Source organism: Salvelinus fontinalis, chromosome 7, assembly GCF_029448725.1.
Source record: "Salvelinus fontinalis isolate EN_2023a chromosome 7, ASM2944872v1, whole genome shotgun sequence".
Taxonomy (NCBI): domain Eukaryota; kingdom Metazoa; phylum Chordata; class Actinopteri; order Salmoniformes; family Salmonidae; genus Salvelinus; species Salvelinus fontinalis.
In genome coordinates, this window is record NC_074671.1 from 35,918,445 (window position 1) to 35,943,038 (window position 24,594).

Consider the following 24,594-nt stretch of genomic DNA (forward strand, 5'->3'; position numbering starts at 1 on the left):
AATAATCTAGGTGTGTGTGTGTTGGAGTAGGGTGAGACCTTCACTCTGAGAATTCTAGTGCAGACTGGAATGTAACTTACCACAACCCTGGTAGAGATTGACCTGGTCAACTTGACATTGATGACTCCTCACCCGGAACCAGGACCATCAAATTCAAATCTGGACCTCAAATCCAGTTCCACTGCTTTTCATTATTCCCTTCTAATCAGGGACTGATTTAAACCCGGGATCCCAGGTTGGTGCAATTAATTATCAGGTAGAACAGAAGAAAACGGCAGTAGTCTGGACCTCGTAGGGTAAGATTTGCATACCACTGGTTTAAACAGAGCCTTATGTGAACAGTGATACTACATTTAAAATCAAACCGTTAGTCCCTAGGTAGACACCAATGTAACCAACACCCATGGGCTCGGGCTCGTTTTGGAACGTAGTTTGATAGTGTTTCTAAGGAAGGGTTCTGAGACGTCCATAATGAGCCCATGCAAACTGGAATGTAACCAACCAACCACCACTTTTAAAGACTGACATGGGCTGTGTCCCAAAATGCACCATATTATCTACAGCATACAGTGCAATCAGAAAGTCTTCAGGCATCTTGACTTTTTCCACATTTTGTTACGTTAAAGCTTTATTCTAAAATTGATGAAATAAAAAAAATCCTCATCAATCTACACACAATACCCCATAATGACAGAGTGAAAACAGTTTATTTTTTTGGGTCAAGTTTATAAAAAATTATCAACAGAAAAAAGTTATTTATATAAGTAATCAGACCCTTTGCTATGAGACTCAAAATTGAGCTCAGGTGCACACTGTTTCCATTGATCATCCTTGAGAGGATTCTACAATTGATTGGAAAGGCACACACCTGTTTATGTAAGGTCCCACAGTTGAAAGTGCATGTCAGTGAAAAACTGCTCTAAGTCATGAGGTCGAAGGAATTGTCGGTAGAGCTACGACACAGGATTGTGTCGAGGGCACAGATCACGGTTACCAAAACATTTCTGCAGCATTGAAGGTCCCCAAGAACACAGTGGCCTCTATCATTCTTAAATGGAATACGTTTGGAACCACCAAGACTCTTCCTAGAGCTGGGCACCTGGCCAAACTGAGCAATCGTGGGAGAAGGGCCTTGGTCAGGGAGGTGAGCAAGAACCCGATGGTCACTCTGACAGAGCTCTAGAGTTCCTCTGTGGAGATGGGAGAACCTTCCAGAAGGACAACCATCTCTGCAGCACAGCCAAAAGGCTCCTAAAGAACTCTCGAACTATGCGAAACAAGATTCTCTGCTCTGATGAAACCAAGATTGAACTCTTTGGCCTGAATGACAAGCGTCACGTCAGGAGGAAACCTGGCACCATCTTCTACGGTGAAGGCATGGTGGCAGAATCTTGCTGTGGGGATATTTTTCAGTGGCAGGGACTGGGAGACTAGTCAGGATCGAGGGAAGATGAATGGAGCAAAGTACAGAGAGATCGATGTTGAACACCTGCTCTAGAGAGCTCAGGACCTTAGACTGGGGCGAAGGTGACCTTCCAACAGGACATCAACTCTAAGCACACAGCCAAGAGAATGCAGGACTGGCTTCAGGGCAAGTCTTTGAATGTCCTTGAGTGGCCTAGCCAGAGCCCAGACTTGAACCTGATCAAACATCTCTGGAAAGACCTGAAAATAGCTGTAGAGAGACGTTCCTCATCCAACCTGACAGAACTTGAGAGGATCTGCAAAGAATGTGAAAAACTCCCCAAATACAGGTGTGCCAAGCTTGTAACAAAGTACTGAGTAAAGGGTCTGAATATCCATGTAAAGATGATATATGTATTTTTTATATATACATGAATACATTATGTAGAATTTGTTTAAAGAAATTATATTGAATCAATTTTAGAATAAGGATGTAACGTAATAAACTGTGGAAAAAGTCAAAGGGTCTGAATACTTTCGGAATGCACTTTATAGTGTGCTACCAAAATCCTTATGGGTAATATATAGGGAATACGGTGTCATTTTGGCACACCGTTAGTCACCGGTCCCGTGTGGCTCAGTTGGTAGAGCATGGCGCTTGCAACGCCAGGGTTGTGGGTTCATTCCCCACGGGGGGACCAGGATGAATATGTATGAACTTTCCAATTTGTAAGTCGCTCTGGATAAGAGCGTCTGCTAAATGACTTAAATGTAAATGTAAATGTAGACAACCATGACCCCTCACCCTGATCCAGCTCTCTACATGAGGTCATGAGTACAGATACAAGGGGCAATTGGTATGAAGTGCATTCCATAGAATCCCAACACACTTTCGCACTCACACACACCACAAAAATTCCACTCTCCTCTTAGACAGGAAAATGTGTCCAAGTCGGTGAGCTTTTTTAAAGTGTGCTTTTAGGATGAAGTGAAATGGAGAGTCACACAGAGTGTTCTAGGCCCCATCACTAGCTGTACAGAGAACTTGACAGTCTGTGGCCACTACTACAGACTCTGAGACTACAGACTCTCAGAGCCTGAGAGATAGGCACGCACTGTGTTTGTACTGTACTTTGTCTATCTGCCTGCATTTTCATTCATTCATAGTACAGTACCTGTCGAAAGTTTGTTCGCACCTACTCATTCAAGGGTTTTCTCTTAATTTATTTCTATTTTCTACATTGTAGAATATTAGTGAAGACACCAAACTATGAAATAACACATATGGAATCATGGAGTAAACATAAGTGTTTAACAAATCACAATATATTTTATATTTGAGATTCTTCAAAGTAGCCAGCCTTTGCGTTGATGACAGCTTTGCACACTCTTGGCCTTCTCTCAACCAGCTTCATGAGGTAGTCACCTGGAATGGATTTCAATTAACAGGTGTGCCTTGTTAAAAGTTAATTTGTGGAATTTCTTTCCTTCTTAATGTGTTTGAGCTAATCAGCTGTGTTGTGACAAGGTAAGGGTGATATCCAGAAGATAGCCCTATTTGGTAAAATACCAAGTCCATATTATGGAATGAACAGTTCAAATAAGCAAAGAGAAATGACAGTGCATCAATACCTTAAGACATGAAGGTCAGTCAATCTGGAAAAATTGAAAAAGTTTCTTCAAGTGCTGTCGCAAAAAAACATCAATCACTATGATGAAACTTGCTCTCATGAGGAACGCCACAGGAAAGGAAGACCCAGAGTTACCTCTGCTGCAGAGGATAAGTTCATTAGAGATACCAGCCAAAGAAATTGCAGCCCAAATAAATGCTTCACAGAGTTCCCATCTGGTTTGCGCTTAGTGGGACTATAATTTGTTTTTCAACAGGACAATGACCCAACAAACCTCCAGGCTGTGTAAGGGCTATTTAACCAAGAAGCAGAGTGATGGAGTGCTGCATCGGATGACCTGGCCTGCACAATCAGCAGACTTCAATCCAATTGAGATGGTTTGGGATGAGTTGGACCGCAGAGTGAAGGAAAAGCAGCCAACAAGTGCTCCGCATATGTGGGAACTCCTTCAAGACTGTTGGAAAAGCATTCCAGGTGAGGCTGGTTGAGAGAATGCCAAGTGTGTGCAATGCTGTCATCAAGGCAGTGGCTACTTTGAAGAATCTAAAATATATTTTGATTTGTTTAACACTTTTTTGGTTACTACATGATTCCATATGTGTTATTTCATAGTTTTGATGTCTTTGCTATTATTTTACAATGTAGAAAATAGTAAAAATTAAGAAAAAATATTGAATGAGCAGGTGTGTCCAAACTTGGCAATCTACTCAGTAACAATTGCCTGAGTCCTGGGATCCATCAAATCAACACAAACACACATATTATATACTGAATAAAAATATTAACGCAACAAGCAACAATTTCATTAATTTTACTGAATTACAGTGAGGAAATCAGTCAATTGGAACGAATTCATTAACCCTAATCTATGGATTTAACATGACTGTGCACATATAGGTATCTTTTGTTCACAGATACCCCCCCAAAAAAGTGGTCCTCAGGATCTCGTCACAGTATTTTTGTACATTAAAATTGGCATCTATAAAATACAGTTGTTTTCATTGTCCATAGAATATGCCTGCACATACTATAACCCCACCTCCACCATGGGGAACTCTGTTCACAACGTTGGTCTGCGGTTGTGAGGCCGGTTGGATGTACTGCCAAATTCTCTAAAACAACATTGGAGGCGGCTTATGGTAGAGAAATTAACATTAATTGCCCTTGCAAAGCTCTGGTGGATATTCCTGTCATGTTTTGTCATTTGATTATCATGTCTTGTCCCTGTGCTTCCCTTCCATTTGTCTCCCTCTGCTGGTCTTAGTAGGTTCTTTCCCTCTTTCTATTCCCTCTCTTCCTCTCTCGCTCTCTCTCTATCGTTCCGTTCCTGCTCCCAGCTGTTCCTCATTTTCCTAACTACCTCATTTAATCTTTCACACCTGTCCCCTATTTTGCCCTCTGATTAGAGTTCCTATTTCTCCCTCTGTTTTCCGCTTCTGTCCTTGTCGGATCTTTGTTTGAGGTTTGCTGTTCTGTGTCCTGGTTCCGCCCTGTCGTGTTTTTGCCTTCAACAGATGCTGCGTGTGAGCAGGTGTCATCTAAGATATATCCTGGAGTACCGTTTTGTTTAAGACTGGAATAAAGACTCTGTTTTTGTTAAGTCGCTTTTGGGTCCTCATTCACCAGCATAACAGAAAGATCCGACCACAATGGACCCAGCGACTACGGATTCTCGCAACACTGCCATCGAGATCCAGGGAGCAATGCTCGGCAGACACGAGCAGGAATTGTCTGCTGCTCGTCATGCCGTTGAGACCCTGGCCGCTCAGGTTTCCAACCTCTCAGGACAGTTTCAGAGTCTTCGTCTCGTGCCACCTGTTACTTCCTGGTCTTCCGAGTCTTCGGAACCTAGGGTTAATAACCCACCATGTTACTCTGGGCAACCCACTGAGTGCCGCTCCTTTCTCACCCAGTGTGATATTGTGTTTTCTCTCCAGCCCAACACATACTCACGAGAGAGAGCTCGGATCGCCTACGTCATATCACTCCTTACTGGTCGGGCTCGGGAGTGGGGCACAGCTATCTGGGAGGCAAGGGCTGAGTGTACTAACGAATATCAGAACTTTAAAGAGGAGATGATACGGGTTTTTGATCGTTCAGTTTTTGGGAAGGAGGCTTCCAGGGTCCTGGCTTCCCTATGTCAAGGTGATCGATCCATAACGGATTACTCTATAGAGTTTCGCACTCTTGCTGCATCCAGTGACTGGAACGAGCCGGCGTTGCTCGCTCGTTTTCTGGAGGGACTTCACGCTGAGGTTAAGGATGAGATTCTCTCTCGGGAGGTTCCTTCCAGCGTGGACTCTTTGATTGCACTCGCCATCCGCATAGAACGACGGGTAGATCTTCGTCACCGAGCTCGTGGAGGAGAGCTCGCGTTAACGGTGTTTCCCCTCTCCGCATCTCAACCATCTTCTCCCATCAGCTCAGAGACTGAGCCCATGCAGCTGGGAGGTATTCGCATCTCGACTAAGGAGAGGGAACGGAGAATCACCAACCGCCTTTGTCTCTATTGCGGTTCTGCTGGACATTTTGTCATGTCATGTCCAGTAAAAGCCAGAGCTCATCAGTAAGCGGAGGGCTACTGGTGAGCGCTACTACTCAGGTCTCTCCATCAAGATCCTGTACTACCTTGTCGGTCCATCTACGCTGGACCGGTTCGGCTGCTTCCTGCAGTGCCTTGATAGACTCTGGGGCTGAGGGTTGTTTTATGGACGAAGCATGGGCTCGGAAACATGACATTCCTCTCAGACAGTTAGGGAGGCCCACGCCCATGTTCGCCTTAGATGGTAGTTCTCTCCCCAGTATCAGATGTGAGACACTACCTTTAACCCTCACAGTATCTGGTAACCACAGTGAGACCATTTCCTTTTTGATTTTTCGTTCACCTTTTACACCTGTTGTTTTGGGTCATCCCTGGCTAGTATGTCATAATCCTTCTATTAATTGGTCTAGTAATTCTATCCTATCCTGGAACGTTTCTTGTCATGTGAAGTGTTTAATGTCTGCTATCCCTCCTGTTTCTTGTGTCCCCTCTACTCAGGAGGAACCTGGGGATTTGACAGGAGTGCCGGAGGAATATCATGATCTACGCACGGTCTTCAGTCGGTCCAGAGCCAACTCTCTTCCTCCTCACCGGTCGTATGATTGTTGTATTGATCTCCTTCCGGGGACCACTCCCCCTCGGGGTAGACTATACTCTCTGTCGGCTCCCGAACGTAAGGCTCTCGAGGATTATCTGTCTGTTTCTCTCGACGCCGGTACCGTGGTGCCTTCTTCCTCTCCCGCCGGAGCGGGGTTTTTCTTTGTTAAGAAGAAGGACGGTACTCTGCGCCCCTGCGTGGATTATCGAGGGCTGAATGACATAACGGTTAAGAATCGTTATCCGCTTCCCCTTATGTCGTCAGCCTTTGAGATGCTGCAGGGAGCCAGGTTCTTTACTAAGTTGGACCTTCGTAACGCTTACCATCTCGTACGCATCAGAGAGGGGGACGAGTGGAAAACGGCGTTTAACACTCCGTTAGGGCATTTTGAATACCGGGTTCTGCCGTTCGGTCTCTCTAATGCTCCAGCTGTCTTTCAGGCATTAGTTAATGATGTACTGAGAGACATGCTGAACATCTTTGTTTTCGTTTACCTTGACGATATCCTGATTTTTTTCATCGTCACTCGAGATTCATGTTCAGCACGTTCGACGTGTACTCCAGCGCCTTTTAGAGAATTGTCTCTACGTGAAGGCTGAGAAGTGCGCCTTTCATGTCTCCTCTGTCACTTTTCTTGGTTCTGTTATTTCCGCTGAAGGCATTCAGATGGATCCCGCTAAGGTCCAGGCTGTCAGCGATTGGCCCGTTCCTAAGTCACGTGTCGAGTTGCAGCGTTTTCTCGGTTTCGCTAATTTCTATCGGCGTTTCATTCGTAATTTCGGTCAAGTGGCTGCCCCTCTCACAGCTCTGACTTCTGTCAAGACTTGCTTTAAGTGGTCCGGTTCCGCCCAGGGAGCTTTTGATCTCCTCAAGAAGCGTTTTACATCCGCTCCTATCCTTGTTACTCCTGACGTCACTAAACAATTTATTGTCGAGGTTGACGCTTCAGAGGTGGGCGTGGGAGCCATTCTGTCCCAGCGCTTCCAGTCTGACGATAAGGTTCATCCTTGCGCTTACTTTTCTCATCGCCTGTCGCCATCGGAACGCAACTATGATGTGGGTAACCGCGAACTGCTCGCTATCCGCTTAGCCATAGGCGAATGGCGACAGTGGTTGGAGGGGGCGACCGTTCCTTTTGTCGTTTGGACTGACCATAAGAACCTTGAGTACATCCGTTCTGCCAAACGACTTAATGCACGTCAAGCTCGTTGGGCGTTGTTTTTCGCTCGTTTTGAGTTCGTGATTTCCTATCGCCCGGGAAATAAGAACACCAAGCCTGATGCCTTATCCCGTCTCTTTAGTTCTTCTGTGGTTTCTACCGACCCCGAGGGGATTCTCCCTGAAGGGCGTGTTGTCGGGTTGACTGTCTGGGGAATTGAGAGACAGGTAAAGCAAGCGCTCACTCACACTGCGTCGCCGCGCGCTTGTCCTAGTAACCTTCTGTTTGTTCCTGTCTCTACTCGTCTGGCTGTTCTTCAGTGGGCTCATTCTGCCAAGTTAGCTGGCCACCCCGGTGTTCGGGGTACGCTTGCTTCTATTCGCCAGCGGTTTTGGTGGCCTACTCAGGAGCGGGACACGCGTCGTTTCGTGGCTGCTTGTTCGGACTGCGCGCAGACTAAGTCAGGTAACTCTCCTCCTGCCGGTCGTCTCAGACCGCTTCCCATTCCTTCTCGACCATGGTCTCACATCGCCTTAGACTTTATTACCGGTCTGCCTTCGTCTGCGGGGAAGACTGTGATTCTTACGGTTATCGATAGGTTCTCTAAGGCGGCACATTTCATTCCCCTCGCTAAGCTTCCTTCCGCTAAGGAGACGGCACAAATCATCATTGAGAATGTGTTCAGAATTCATGGCCTCCCGTTAGACGCCGTTTCAGACAGAGGTCCGCAATTCACGTCACAGTTTTGGAGGGAGTTCTGTCGTTTGATCGATGCTTCCGTCAGTCTCTCTTCCGGGTTTCATCCCCAGTCTAACGGTCAAGCAGAAAGGGCCAATCAGTCGATTGGTCGCATTTTACGCAGCCTTTCGTTTCGAAACCCTGCGTCTTGGGCAGAACAGCTCCCCTGGGCTGAGTATGCTCACAACTCGCTTCCTTCGTCTGCTACCGGGCTATCTCCGTTTCAGAGTAGTCTTGGTTACCAGCCTCCTCTGTTCTCGTCCCAGCTCGCCGAGTCCAGCGTTCCCTCCGCTCAGGCTTTTGTCCAACGTTGTGAGCGCACTTGGAGGAGGGTCAGGTCTGCACTTTGCCGTTACAGGGCGCAGACTGTGAGAGCCGCCAATAAACGTAGGATTAAGAGTCCTAGGTATTGTCGCGGTCAGAGAGTGTGGCTTTCCACTCGTAACCTTCCCCTTACGACAGCTTCTCGCAAGTTGACTCCGCGGTTCATTGGTCCGTTCCGTGTCTCTCAGGTTGTCAATCCTGTCGCTGTGCGACTGCTTCTTCCGCGACATCTTCGTCGCGTCCACCCTGTCTTCCATGTCTCTTGTGTCAAGCCTTTTCTTCGCGCTCCCGTTCGTCTTCCCTCCCCCCCTCCCGTCCTTGTCGAGGGCGCACCTATTTACAAGGTACGGAAGATCATGGACATGCGTTCTCGGGGACGTGGTCACCAGTACTTAGTGGATTGGGAGGGTTACGGTCCTGAGGAGAGGAGTTGGGTTCCATCTCGGGACGTTCTGGACCGTTCGTTGATTGATGATTTCCTCCGTTGCCGCCAGGGTTCCTCCTCGAGTGCGCCAGGAGGCGCTCGGTGAGTGGGGGGGTACTGTCATGTTTTGTCATTTGATTATCATGTCTTGTCCCTGTGCTTCCCTTCCATTTGTCTCCCTCTGCTGGTCTTAGTAGGTTCTTTCCCTCTTTCTATTCCCTCTCTTCCTCTCTCGCTCTCTCTCTATCGTTCCGTTCCTGCTCCCAGCTGTTCCTCATTTTCCTAACTACCTCATTTAATCTTTCACACCTGTCCCCTATTTTGCCCTCTGATTAGAGTTCCTATTTCTCCCTCTGTTTTCCGCTTCTGTCCTTGTCGGATCTTTGTTTGAGGTTTGCTGTTCTGTGTCCTGGTTCCGCCCTGTCGTGTTTTTGCCTTCAACAGATGCTGCGTGTGAGCAGGTGTCATCTAAGATATATCCTGGAGTACCGTTTTGTTTAAGACTGGAATAAAGACTCTGTTTTTGTTAAGTCGCTTTTGGGTCCTCATTCACCAGCATAACAATTCCTGCAGTCAGCATGCCAATTTCGCACTACTTCAAAACTTGAGATGTCTGTGGCATTGTGTTGTGTCATAAAGCTGCACATTTTAGTGGCCTTTTATTGTCTCCAGCACAAGGTGCACCTGTGTAATGATCATGCTGTTTAATCCGCGTCTTGATATGCCACGCCTGTCATGTTGATGGATTATCCTGGCAAAGGAGAAAGTCACACTTACAGGGATGTAAACAAATGTGTGCACAACATTTGAGAGAGATGCACTTTTTGTGCGTATGGAGAATTTCTGGTATTTTTTATTTCAGCTTATGAAACATGTGACCAACACTTTACATGTTGTGTTTATGTTTTTGTTCAGTATGTACAGTATGTTTGTCTGTCTGTACGGTATGGGTGTGCTGCTTGGAACTGACAGCCTCCCTAATGCTTCCCATATTGCAAAGTTTTCTTTGGTTTATGCTACTTTTCAGTTTTTCTGTCTGTTTGGTTTCAAATTCTGAAGCACAGAGGAACAGTTAGTATTTGTTTGGAACATGCCACAGGCCTCTTCATTTGTAAGTGAGAATAGGATTGAATTATTGATAAAGTGACATAAGTGACCACATTGCATTAAAAATGAATAGCTTTCCTGAAAGTAATATAGTAAATTGGTTGTTAATAATTTAGGGTCCTCAAAACTCTGGGTGTTTTGTGTCTGTGTGGTTTATGCTAATGTTAACATTTTTGACATCTACAAGTGTTGTTTGTTTACTTGTTCTTGCTTCCCCCTGCTGAAATCTAACCAAAATGGGTGCTGTTAAATGTATTTTTAAATGTTTTATATGATATGAATATGATATTTTCCTTGTCTTTCTCCCTGAGTGTGCTGCTTTCTCACATATTTCTACACAACACCAAAGTTTGTTGGGGCATTGTCTTTCTCTTGTGTCTTTACTTTATCCCTCCTCCCGACGTGTAAAATTTGTAGCAGTGGAACACACACCTTCCCATTCAGAAATGATGGTGGACTATATGCTGTGTATATGTCCCTCAGATGAATCAAACCTCTTCTCCAGCTCAGGGTGCCTCTCTCCATCTTTCTCTCTATCTATCTTTCTATATATCTGTCTATTGTCTCTCTTTTCCTCTCTCTCTTTGTCCTCTCTTCTCTATCTTTCTCTCTCTCTGTCTGACTTTACTTTTGTTATTTTCCAGAAGGACAATACCAACGTCTAGTGTCCTTGAGCATTCTCATATTATTTCTCTCTCTTGTCCTCTCCCTCACTCATCCCACTCTTCTTTTCATCTGTTTGTTGCAGGACCTTGCAGACAGTGGGGCCGGGCCGTCTCACACGCGGACCTACACTGTGGCTGTGTATTTCAAAGAAGAGAGGATAGGCTGTGGCAAGGGCCCAAGGTATGTAGACCCACAGCACCCAGCCAATAGGCAGAGTTAGCATGCAACTCAAATGACACCCTATTCCCCATGGAGCCCTGGTCCAAAGTAATGCACTAGAATGGGAATAAGGTGGCATTTGGGACGCATTCCTTAGTGTGCTCCGCTCTGCTCAATGCACGGCTAATGGGCTATAGAAATAATGGCAATTTTTTATTGATAGAGTTTATTATAGCAATTAAGCTTTCAGTGGCTGTTCTACTGGTAGCAACATTATGCAGAATGAAAATGAATCGATTAATTATTGAATTGACATAATTCATATTATAGAAACAACATCACTTTGAAGAGGGGAAATGCCCTGTGACGAAGAGTGAGAGACCGCACAGAGCGCGCCTCTCTCTGGAGAAGGCTTAGCTCTGGTCTACGGAATTAGTGCGGCTTGCGGACACTAAGCCTTCCTTTACTCACACCCTGGACTCTATCTAGGGCCAGCTGTGAAGATAGACGGCACACAGTGAGTCCCTCCGGGTGTGTCCCAAAATGGCATCCTGTTCCCTATATAGTACATTACTTTGACCAGGGCCAATAGGGCTCGTACGGCTCTGGTCAAAAGTATTGCACTATAAAGGGAATACCGTGCCATTTGGGATGCAGACTCTCTCCGGGACTAAGTGGGGTTTGGTTTGGTTCTACCTGTGATCTGTCTCTTCACAGGAACAGGCCGTACGGGGTGGGGAGGGCTTTTGTGAAGAAGCCTAGGGTAAAGCAAGTGTGAATCGCTGCATGAAGGAAGGCCCTTTCAGGGTGGAGGAGAGCATAAGAGATAAAACCTTTTGGCTCAGCTTAGGAGGAATAAAACAGAAATGCATCAAACATCTCTCAACCCTCTGCATTGGAAATCCCTCTCCTTGGCCCCCTTGAAAGAGCTCTCTGCCTCTAAGCTGGTGATAACTTTGTCCCCTCCATAGTATCTCTACCCAGCTTACTGTTTTTATATTTACTGAATTTTAAGCCCCACTACCCCCCTGCCTCTTGGCTATGATCATATAATGCAGAATATAATATATACTGAGAGCGGTACGGTAAACAGTGCCTGGCCCAAAGGCTTAGCTACCTCTGTAAGATGTATGCATGGTGCTAGCTACCTGGGATTGTTAGGAGTAAAAATGGGCTTTGGGGTAAAGAAACTTTTTTATATAATCCTGTGTCTTTGGCCTGCTCTCAGACTACAGCATTTGAAAAGGATGTTTTGAATATGCTTAAGACCTTTTTTCTTATCTGTCTTTCTCTCTATTTTATTTATGAATTTTTCTCCCTTTCAATCCAGTATCCAACAGGCGGCGATGGGGGCTGCTATGGACACGCTCGAGAAATATAAGTTGTTTGAAGAAGAGTCATTTCTAACCACCACTACATCTTGTATGTTTAATAAGCCCTAGCTTTGTCTATAGAAAAAATATAAATGGCTGCCAATGTTTTAAGTTCCTGGGCGTACATATCACAGACAAACTGAAATGGTCCACCCACACAGACAGTGTGGGGAAGAAGGCGCCTCTTCAACCTCAGGAGGCTGAAGAAATTTGGCTTGTCACCCTAAACCCTGACAAACTTTTACAGATGCACAATCGAGAGCATCCTGTCGGGCTGTATCACAGCTTGGTACGGCAACTGCACTGCCCTCATCCGCAAGGCTCTCTAGAGAGTGTGTGGTCTGCACAACGTATCACCAGTGGCAAACTACCTGCCCTCCATGACACCGACAGCACCCAATGTCACAGGAAGGCAAAAAAGATCATCAAGAACAACAACCATCCGAGCCACTGCCTGTTCACACCGCTATCATCCAGAAGGTGAGGTCAGTACAGGTACATCAAAGCTGGGACCGAGAGACTCAAGGCCATCAGACTGCTAGACAGCAATCACTAACTCAGAGAGGCTGCTGCCTACATTGAGACCCAATCACTGGACACTTTAATAAATGGATCACTAGTCACTTTAAACAATGCCACTTTAAATAATGCCACTTTAATAATGTTTACATATCTAACATTACTCATATCACATTAATCTACTGTATTGTATACCTTCCATTGCACCTTGCCTGTGACGTTCGGCCATCGCTCTTCCATATACTTATATGTGCATATTCTCATTCACCCCTTTAGATTTGTGTGTATTAGAAAGTTGTTGGGGAATTCTTTGATTACTTGATAGATATTACTGCACTGTCGGAACTAGAAGCACAAGCATTTCGCTACACTAGCACTAACATCTGCTAACCATGTGTATATGACCAATAAAATTTGATTTGATTTGATGTACATTGGTCTGTCCAGTCATTTGTAGGAGTTGGATACACCATTACATGTGTAAATACTTCATAAATAGCCTACAGTTGAAGTCGGAAGTTTACATACACTTAGGTTGGAGTCATGAAAACTTGTTTTTCAACCACGCCACAAATGTCTTGTTAACAAACTATAGTTTTGGCAAGTCGGTTAGGACATCTACTTTGAGCATGACAGAAATAATTTTTCCAACAATTGTTTACAGACAGATTATTTCACTTATAATTCACTGTATCACAATTCCAGTGGGTCAGAAGTTTACATCCACTAAGTTGATTGTGCCTTTAAACAGCTTGGAAAATTCCAGAAAATGATGTCATGGCTTTGGAAGCTTCTAATAGGCTAAATTACATAATTTGAGTCAATTGGAGGTGTACCTATGGATGTATTTCAAGGCCTACCTTCAAACTCAGTGCCTCTTTGCTTGACATCATGGGAAAATCAAAAGAAATCAGCCAAGACCTCATGAAAAGAATTGTAGACCTCCACAAGTCTGGTTCATCCTTGGGAGAAATGTCCAAATGCCTGAAGGTACCACGTTCATCTGTACAAACAATGGTACGCAAGTATAAACACCATGGGACCACGCAGCAGTCATACCGCTCAGGAACGAGACGCGTTCTGTCTCCTAGAGATGAACGTACTTTGGTGCAGAAGTTGCAAATCAATCCCAGAACAACAGCAAAGGACCTTGTGAAGATGCTGGAGGGAAGAGGTACAAAAGTATCTATATCCACAGTAAAAGGAGTTATATATCGACATAACCTGAAAGGCCACTCAGCAAGGAAGAAGCCACTGCTCCAAAACCGCCATAAAAAAGCCAGACTACGGTTTGAAACTACACATGGGGACAAAGATCGTAATTTTTGGAGAAATCCAAACCGTGAAGCACGGGGGTAGCAGCATCATGTTGTGGGGGTGCTTTGATGCAGGAGGGACTGGTGCACTTCACAAAATAGATGGCATCATAAGGTAGGAAGGTTATGTGGATATATTGAGGCAACATCTCAAGACATCAGTCAGGAAGTTAAAGCTTTGTCGCAATTGGGTCTTCCAAATGGACAATGAGCCCAAGCATACTTCCACGGTTGTGGCAAAATGGCTTAAGGACAACAAAGTCAAGGTATTGGAGTGGACATCACAAGCCCTGTCCTTAATACTATAGAAAATGTGTGGGCAGAACTGAAAAAGCATGTGTGAGCAAGGAGGCCTACAAACCTGACTCAGTTACACCAGCTCTGTCAGGAGGAATGGGCCAAAATTCACCCAACTTATTGTGGGAAGCTTGTGGAAGGCTACCCGAAAACGTTTGACCCAAGTTAAACAATTTAAAGGCAATGCTACCAAATACTAATTGAGTGTATGTAAACTTCTGACACACTGGGAATGTGATGAAAGAAATACAAGCTGAAAGAAATAATTCTCTCTATTATTATTCTGACATTTCACATTCTTAAAATAAAGTGGTGATCCTAACTGACCTAAGACAGGGATTTTTTTACGAGGATTAAGTGTCAGGAACTGTGAAATACTGAGTTTAAATGTATTTGGCTAAGGTGTATGCAAACTTCCGACTTCAACTGTATAACTTTCTTTGGTGTCTTTTTGAAATTCACTTTGTTTAAACATTTTAAAAAAGGTTAATGGCTGCCGGAGAGTGGTGGACTGTGCTGTCGGCTATCTGGTGGATACGGAGAATTAGACTGTTTTGAAGTGCTAGTCCAGAGAATAGCTAGCATGTGACCTTGACCCTCCTGCATTTTGGGCCATGAATGCTAAGCTAACTGCAGCTAAGAGCCTTCTTCCATGCTAATAGCCTTGGAGGACCATGTTGAAGTCTCTTCTTTGTGTCGTGTATTTAGCTAATAGAAAAAAGGACATAATAAGAATAGGCCTTGGTTTGTGTGTGAGGCTGTGGCACTTAAGGAAAATCTATAAACGTTTTAGCATTAATAACCATGCGTCATTCACTGCCAGGTAAAACACAATTACATGCTCTCAGTTCCTGATCTGAAAGTTATCATCATCATCATCATCACCTATCCTCCTCCTCCGGAGCACCTGTGTATTTATGTGCATTGGCTAATGCAATAGTGTGTATACATTGAGAGGTGGGTAGTGTGTGTGGTGAGTTATTGTGGTTTAGGACTGAACCAGTGTTGTCCGCGCCGACCAGCAACACATTAATCAAACAGTACAATTTGTCTGTCTTCACTGGAACTAATTACCGGGTAGATGGGTGGAGTTAGCCTTGCTGGAGGAAGGAGGAAGCAGGCCTGTAGGAAGTTGAGAAGGTCAAAGCTTTTATTTGGTTTGTCCTGTAAATGAGGCCCTTAGCGGCCTGTGTTTGATACGGTTTGGGCCTTCAAACCCTCGCTTTTATGGAACATTAGTGTCTTACGGTGTTGTTTTTTACAACCCCCCCCCTACCTCGCTCCCCCTCTTGTCATTTGAGGCGTAGAGAAGAAAATCTCTCTCTCCCTTTACCTCTTCCTCCCCCCTCCCTATCTCTCTTCCCCTCTCTCTCCTTTTTTTGAGTCTTCCTCCCATCCTTAATTATCTCCATTCTCTCTCCCCTGTGTAATCCCCCTGTCATAATGATTGACAGATGCTCATTGCTAGTAAATTAACATTTCCCTCATCAATTGCAATTTCAAGTGGCTAGATTAGCAATGCATCCTGAAAAGGTCAGTTCATTTAAAATCATCTCTCCCCTGCAAAGCCTCTTCCTCTCACTCCTTCAGACAGTAGAAACTGTCCAGGACTGCATCCCAAATGGCACCCTATGCACTATTATATAGTGCACTACCTTTATATAGGGGATGCGGCCCAGGGCTTTGTTGGACTGTTGTTTCCTATCCTTAATAAAGCTAGCTACCTCCTGGGAGAGAGTGAGCCCCACCCTTCTTGGACTCCTCAAGACTTTTGAACACAGCCATAGTTTGTTCAGGTTATGACCTAAATATTTGTTCATTACGAGGGTCAGTCATTTCTCTGTGTTGGGGGCCCAATTATAGATACTGTACATTGAGCTCCAAAAGTATTTGAACAGCAACAATTTTGTTGTTGTTCTGCTCTGTACTCCAGCACTTTGGATTTGTGATGATACAATGACTGAGGTTAAAGTGCAGACTCATCTTTAGTTAGAGGGTATTTTCATCCAGATCGTGTGAACCGTTTAAAAACTACAACACTTTTTGTACATAGTCCCCACATTTTAGGGGTCCAAAAATTTGGACAAATTCACATTAAATTAGTCTAAAGTTTAGTATTTGGTCACATATTCCTAGCATGCAATGATTACTTCAAGCTTGTAACTCTACAAACGTGTTGGATGCATTTGCTGTTTGTTTTGGTTGTGTTTAATATTATTTTCTGCCCAATAGAAATTAATGGTAAATAATGTATTGTGTCAATTTTGGATTCACTTTTATTGTAAACAAGAATATCATGTTCCTAAACACCTCTACATTAATGTGGATGCTACCATGATTACGGATAGTCCTGAATTAATCATGAATAGAGATGAGTGAGAAAGTTAGACGCACAAATATCATACCCCCAAGACATGCTAACACCATTATAATAACAGGGGAGGTTAACATTTTTGGTGGGGTATGATATTTGTGCGTCTAACTTTCTCACTCATCATTATTCACGATTCATTCAGGACTGATCCGTGGACATTGTTTCTCTTGGGTACTTGTCTTTTTAAACTCTGGTCAACCAGAGGGTTGCTGGTGTGAAACGCAGCTCCGACGGATGAGCCGACAACTGTAGGATTGCTAGCATCCTCCTTGATACCATCGCCTGCTGATGTGCCCTTCAGCATGGCACTAAACCCCTGCGAGCCTCCTCTTCCTTCAGAACAAACTGTGCTGAACAGTTGTTTCCTCTATTAATAAGGCTAGGTACCTCCTGTGAGAGAGACGTCTCCCTACAGTACAGGTGGGACATTTCAAAACTTCTCAAGACTTTTGAACATAGCCAACATTTGTCCAGGTTATGACTGAAGTCTCCCAAAGCGCTTACTCCCTACTAGCATGAATCATATCTGTGTGTTAGGGGCCCAATTAGGGATGTACAATGATCAAACAGTGTCCCTTTAATAAAGGAGGAAATGTACAGGTAGCTACCAAAGTAAAGGAAACACTTGAGTAAATGAGGGATACAAAGTATTTTGAAAGCAGCTGCTTCCACACAGTGGAGTTAATTAAGCAATTAGCATCCCATCATGCTTAGGGTCATGTATAAAAGGCCCAGTTGTCCATTAGTTTGGCTACCATGGCTAGAAGAAAAGATGTCAGTGACTTTGAAAGAGGAGTCTCAAATGTGTGTGTGTGTGTGTGTGTGTGTGTGTGTGTGTGTGTGTGTGTGTGTGTGTGTGTGTGTGTGTGTGTGTGTGTGTGTGTGTGTGTGTGTGTGTGTGTGTGTGTGTGTGTGTGTGTGTGTGTGTGTGTGTGTGTGTGTGTGTGTGTGTGTGTGTGTGTGTGTGTGTGTGTGTTCCATCAACAAAACACAAAATGATGACATTTCTGGTGGAAGAATGGTGTCGCATCCCTCCAATAGAGTTCCAGACAGAATCTATGCCAAGGTGCATTGAAACTGTTCTGCCGGTTCGTGGTGTCCCAATGCCCTATTAAGACACTTTATGTTGGTGTTTCCTTTTTTTTGGCACTCACCTGTAGATGGGGAGCGGACACTCCTGCATCCCAAACGGGACCCTATTCCCGACAAATTGCACTACCTTTGACCATGGCCCGCATATGGCTCTGGTCAAAATGAGTGCACTATATCAGGTGCTATTTGGGACGAAGCCAGTGTATATGCATTTAAAGGGGGATCTGTAGTTGGGAGTGGACTGTCTTGTGTTCTGTCTGTTTACACCCCCGGTAACACCCAGGGATCACAGGACATACTATTCCACAGATAATGAGGGTAGAAAAGGAGTGTAGTCATAAATCTTAACTCTTCTGTATTGAGGATCCAACTTTCATTGGAGCGTTCAAGTTTAATACGTTTGCCATTTGTAAGTTGAAAATGTATCTGAAATGCCATTGAAATGTATCTTAGATGAGATTTCAATAGTGTGAACATATTGTCTCGCATGTGTTTGTCGGCGGCCTTTATTCCTTTATTTCTATACCAACCCTAACTGGCTCTACTGTGTGCATCATTTGATTCATCATCGGTCGTTTTATTGTATTGAGCATTGAATGCATTTAACTATAGGTCGTTCCACCAATTTGTTGTCGTTTGAGAAGTGTAACTTAGTAAAAATAATAATTTTGATTTCACCTTTAACATTGTGTCATGAAGAGAACATGTTGAACTTCATAAAAAACATGTGTTCCCATCTCAAGAGGTTAAGTAAAAAAGTGTCTATTTAAGTGCCAAATAAAGTAACAGTGTTGACCGTAACAGGGTTGACAATTTCATTTGAAATCAGCCATAAATCACCTTGTAACAGGGGGAATGGAAGCTGTTTGTGTGCAGCAGGGAGTGTCAATTGAATGCAAGCTTCACAGGATTGACGTGTTATGCTCGACCCACTCAGTTTCCCAGCAGACAATGGCTAAAAATAGTCGATTTTTTTTAAAGGAATAAATTCACTATATTAAATAGAGTTCAGTTCACATAACAGGGTTGACCTTAAAATGAGAGCTGATGAAAATGAATCGCTAATCACATTAAATAATAATAATAATAATCTTCAGAAAGAACTTTGTCAGAGCCACAAAATAACTATGGCTTTACAATTATGGTGAAAACTTGGATAAATGTTGGAGTTAAGTGGGTTAAAATCTTCCTAGAAGCCACAGATTGTACTTGGAGGGACATGTCAAAATGCTGAATTTTTGCACTACCAAGTCAGATTTATTGAATTCACATGATCTATATTAAGAGCACTTCATTTAATATAACAAGCTTTTAAAATGCAATATCGGTACACAATTTATACTTCAAATATCAATGGCACTCTTTTCCATATATATTTTTGTATTTTAATTGTTTTATTGAGATGAATAGACAGAAATGAGCTAGGAGCCAGATAATTAAAGGGAACACAGTGAGGCTGGGATTGGAAACCATGCAGCTAGGCGAATGCATAATGTGCTGAGGGTGCGTGGCCTTAGCCACTCGACCAACCTCGGGGCTCACACGCATTTTCTCCTCTTACACTTAGTGTCCTACTCTAGCTACCTACAGTATGTCTCAGCCTGTCCAAAGGGCTTCCTTCTTTCTGTCCGGATTCATTTCCATATTTTATTTAAGGCCTTCTTGGGTATCGAGCCACTCAGTGAAATTGAACTTTTTGTTCGAAGGCACCACCGCCACACCCACCCCCCACTTCCCCCCCCCCCCCCCCCCCCCTCCCTACCTGACAGGCAACACAGCTGCAAAGGGAAAAAGGGAAAAGGGGGTACCTAGCCAGTTGCGCAACTGAATGCATTTAACCAAAATGTGTATTCCGCATTTAACCCACCACTCTGAATCAGTGGGGGGCTGCATTAATCGACATCTACATCATCGGCGCCCGAGGAGCAGTTGTTGTTGAGGGTTAACTGCCAGCAGTAGAGGAGTAGAGAAGTGAGAAAAAGAGCCATGCTAAGTCCTCACATAGACGGCTCATTAAAGAGAAAGTGGCCTAAAAGGTTAGTATTTAGCTTCGCCTTATAGATTCTCTGGTGGTTCTGGGCGGCAGGTAGCCTCACGGTTAAGAACATTGGGCCAGTAACTGAAAGTTCATTCAAATCCTGAGCCAACGAGGTGAAAGAAACTGCCAATGTGCCCTTGAGCAAGGCACTTAACCCTAATTGCTCCTGTAAGTCAGTCATTATAAGAGCGTCTGCTAAATGACTAACATGTCAAATGTAAAAATATCTGTCGAAGCAGAATTAAATGTTAACCAAGGCCTGAACTAGAGCTGGAGCTGGAGGGGAGGAGCAAATGGATAGAGCTGAGCCTGCCATGTAGACGGGCAAGATGGGAGGGAGAGAAGCGTCCCAGCAGCCCCATATACCTTGACCCTGAAAGGTCAGAGAAGATGAAATATACATGGGGAGACGAGTTGACCATTTATCAACGCATCGCTCATCCTTTTTAGAGCAACCAGTTTTGTTTCCTCTTCATCTCTTTCTCTCTCTATGCTCTCAATCTGTTAATACACACTTTCTTCCGCTCGTTCTTTATCCCCACCACATCGTTCGATCCTCTGTCTCTCCTGCAGCTGCATGTTTCCTAAACAGTACAGTTTCTTCTTCTCCTGGATACGACAAGAAATAGTCTCTGAATGTTTCACAAATGACACCCTATTCTCTACATAGTGCACTACTTTTGACCTGTTCCCCATTGGAATTTGGGATGCAGCCTCTCTATCTATTTGGCTGTCAGCGAGCAGGGAGGGGACTACAACCTCTCCTCTCAGCTGTCACAACCCTTAATCTCTGTGTGAATACACAACAAGTACATTACAGAACAATATGGAGGATGGCTAGAGGGATGGATGATCTTGATATACTAGTTCTGTGTGTGTTTATGTAATTGCCCCTTGGTGAGACAGGGAGGTAGGCTATAGGGAAATCTTATCTCATCAACAAAGGTACATGGGTAGATGCAATGTTAGTGTTGGTTAGATGTGGTGTGTGTGGGCTATAGGTGATAGATGTGTGTTTAGACAGTCTGCTCTATTGTGGAGCAGTCGTAATAAAGTCTAAGCTTATTGCTGGAGAGATATAGGTTACAGGATATTGGATATAGGATATAGGATATATGTTGTAAATGTGTTGGTTCGTTAGTAGGGCTTTAAATGTGTTAGATTCCCATATTCATTAGGCATGCAGTTCTTTAGCCTGTGTGTGTTGTGTTTGTGTGTGTATTCCGCAGCACCCCTTGAGGGAGTCGAGTGTTTGCTAGCTACATTCAAAAGTGTCATCGTTGTGGGGCACAACAAGTCTCATTGTTGATAGGGTCCCAAACTTAAAACCATGCTCCTCTCTCTCTCCAAAAACACGTGATTTAGAATCTCAAGACCGCAAGTCGCAACCCTGTCCTTGAAAGGAATTACCAGATTGTCGATAAACAAAAGACTCAAGTCAAGCTAAGTGGGCTAACGCCTAACACTAAGGTGATCAGTATGCAAAAGCACATCTCCCCAAAGGTGATTTTCTACACAATATGTCTCTTCGTGCAATACCTCAACACAACACAGAGACCCTGCTGTCTTTTCTGTCTTCTCCTGCCAGACTGGGAGTAAGGATATGCATATTCTTGGTACCATTTGAAAGGAAACACTTTGAAGTTTGTGGAAATGTAAAAGGAATGTAGGAGTGTATAACACAAAAGATCTGGTAAAAGATAATACAAAGAAAAAAGCAATCGTTATTTTGTATTTTTTTTGTACCGTCTTTGAAATGCAAGAAAAAGGCCATAATGTATTATTCCAGTTCATGTGCAATTTATGTGTTGGCCACTAGATGGCAGCAGGGTACGTGCAAAGTTTTAGACTGATCCAATGAACCATTGCATTTATGTTCAAAATGTTGTATCAAGACTGCCCAAATGTGCCTAATATGTTTATTAATAACTCTTCATGTTCAAAATTGTGCACTCTCCTCAAACAATAGCATGGTATTCTTTCCCTGTAATAGCTACTGTAAATTGGACAGTGCAGTTAGATAACAAGAATTTAAGCTCTCTGCCAACATCAGATATGTCTATGTCTTTGAAATGTTATTGTTACTTACAAACTCATGCTAATTGCATCAGCCTACGTTAGCTCAACCGTCCCATGTAAGGGACACCGATCCCAAAGAAGTTTTAAGACTCTCAATGCAAATGACCAAATGATCAATGCAAATGACCAAATAAGCATTTCTTGCTCTTTGTTTCTCTCTCTCTCTGTTATTCTCATCTCTTAAATCATCTCCAGACTGGAATGCTGACACTGATGTCCATATTTGAACTGCAATAGGTAGTTTTCTTTTCTCTCTGAGGCTCATCAAGTGTTGCTTAGTCATCTAAGGCCAATCGCACTATAGTGTATCCCTCACTGTTTGTTGAAGTGAATATGTTTGCTTATCCTTTTCTCAATAGGGGGTGCTGTTTTCACTTTGTAAAAATTTCGTTCCCAGATGAAACTGTCTCGTACTCAATTCTTGCTCGTACAATATGCAGATTATTATTACTATTGGATAGAAAACACTCTCTAGTTTCTAAAACCGTTTGAATTATATCTGTGAGTGAAACAGAACTGGACTTAGAGCAATTTTCCTATGTGGATGTGAGAATGGCAAATTTTCTAAGCTGCTCTGAGACCTGTGTATAACTCTGCCTGTCTTCTATTGGTTGAGATGCACTGCATACGCCTTCCCCTGGTTGTTAGCGAATAGGGAGACTTGAAATGGAGTCTCTACGTAGATCTCAAAGGTTATAAATGACTTGGCAAAGACGTGTATCGTTCTTTCCCCCTTCGCTCTGACGCACTGAGGACCTTGGCACATTGTACTAGAAGCATCGGTTATAGATCTTAGACCTTTCCGGCTGTGTTTTTATTCGATATAGGCTTTAAAGACATCATAATCTTATCTTTAAATAGAGTGTGTTTGATTGAGCTTTAAGTGAAGCGGAAATTAAGCAACTCCTGGAGGACAGTGGGAGTTGATAAAAATGCTATTGATATTTTTGAAACCAACGCATTTCGGCCCGTGGCCTTCATCAGGGTTTTTATTGATTGAGCTTGACACATAGACAGTTAGTCAAAAGGCTACTGTAAATCTTAGAGCCGGTGTGAGATCTGTGAACGGAATAACCTACAGTACAGAACAAACACGGTCTACACAACTAAAGTGTCTGTTGTTCTTTCATGATATCCTAATCGACACAATCTAAATGTGTGACATAAATGCTTCGACACAGAAGACCTGGCATCCCTCCATGGGTACAGTTTTAAATTGAGACGTTAATACCAATGACGCAGTGATCATTTTCCGTTCTCTTTATTACAGATCTCATTTGGAGATGTTATGTTCTAATTAGCTTATCAGATCCCATTCTCGTCACAATGACATCAAATGAAGCCTGTCGAATTCCATGATATTTTGCTAATATTAGGAAGGGAAATGATGAGGTACTAGGGCCATTCAGTGCTAGTAATGTTTGCAGTGTTTCACAAATTATAACTAAAATGACAACATGTAGGAGTACGTGTACATTACAATGTCAACAAATGCTAAACACTATACTAATCACTGTCCTCTATCGGTCATATACTAACCTTGTCTCTCTCTCTTAATTCCTCTCTGTCTTTTATATTTTCCTTGGTCCATCTCTCTTTTATTATGTCTCTCTTTTATTATGGCTCATCAGAAGCGATTCATCGAGCGGAAGTACAGACGGGAGCTGAAAGAGATGAAACGAGAGAGGGAGCGCCAGAAGAAGGTGGTAGACGAACCAGAGGAAAGTAGGAAGTAACAGAGCCCTTCTCTGACCCATCGAGATGGACAGAGCACTTCTTTGACCAATTGAGATGGATGATATTGAATAGCGTATGGAAGGAGCAGGAAGTGGAGGGATGAACAATTTACAAGCACTCTGAATTGCAAACAGAAAAATGCATTTTCCTCTGACTACTCCCTTCATCTGCATCTGATTGGAGAAGATTTGTCAGGTGTAAACAATATGTTGGCAGCTTATCATTAGACTTGCTTTCACCTGGTCAGTTCTTTCAGATCAGTGCAATGAAGGAGAGGATGCGAGGAGAGGACATATTTCTAGACAATTGAGAAAGACCACTAGTCTACAGTCCTCCCTGTACTGTCTCGTCCCATTTTCATTGTGTTTGGTTGTGTTTGTGGTTGTTTTGAGCTGCTTTCATGTGTAGGTCTTAAACAATTTCATGTTGATTATGTGCAGTCAGTTTTTAAACTAAATCTACAGCACTGTTGGTCGGCGATCATGATAATGAACGGCATCAACAGAAATGCTTTGTTTTAAATGTCAATTTTTACTGCAAGTGACATTGATAATAATTGACATAAATAAGGGTATTTGAAATATAGATTTTTCATTATAATGACATCTGTCCTCTTGATAGCCATACTCTTCATAATCAGTGTCCAACGACAAATTGCTTAATGGGAAAACTAGTAGTGGCATATCACATACACGTTATGAGGAGGGGAAAGCGTTAATATGATTTAATTACATTAAATATGTAAAATGCCACCATCTGTCGCGCATCTGCTGCCTCTTCCTCTAACAATGAAAAAATTGTTTTTCCCCCCTCTCTCCAAATCCGATAGCCAGATTTTAAAGATCTTAATTATAGATTGTGTGGAATTAATGATTGCTTCAGTTCAGTAGCCACAGGATCCATGCTATTAAACACTTTGTCTTGAATTTCAACATACATCATAAGAACTTAAGCTACAGTACCTTCGAGCTAGTCTGATGTCATCCCAGGCAAAAACTAAGGGAATATGGCTAATGT

At 43.4% G+C, this 24,594-nt stretch overlaps 1 pseudogene; it reads left to right on the forward strand.

Annotated features, from left to right (window-relative positions):
• LOC129860062 (ribonuclease 3-like) overlaps positions 1-23,784 on the forward strand; it is a 169,662-nt pseudogene extending 145,878 nt beyond the window's left edge.
• The last annotated feature ends 810 nt before the right edge of the window (positions 23,785-24,594 follow it).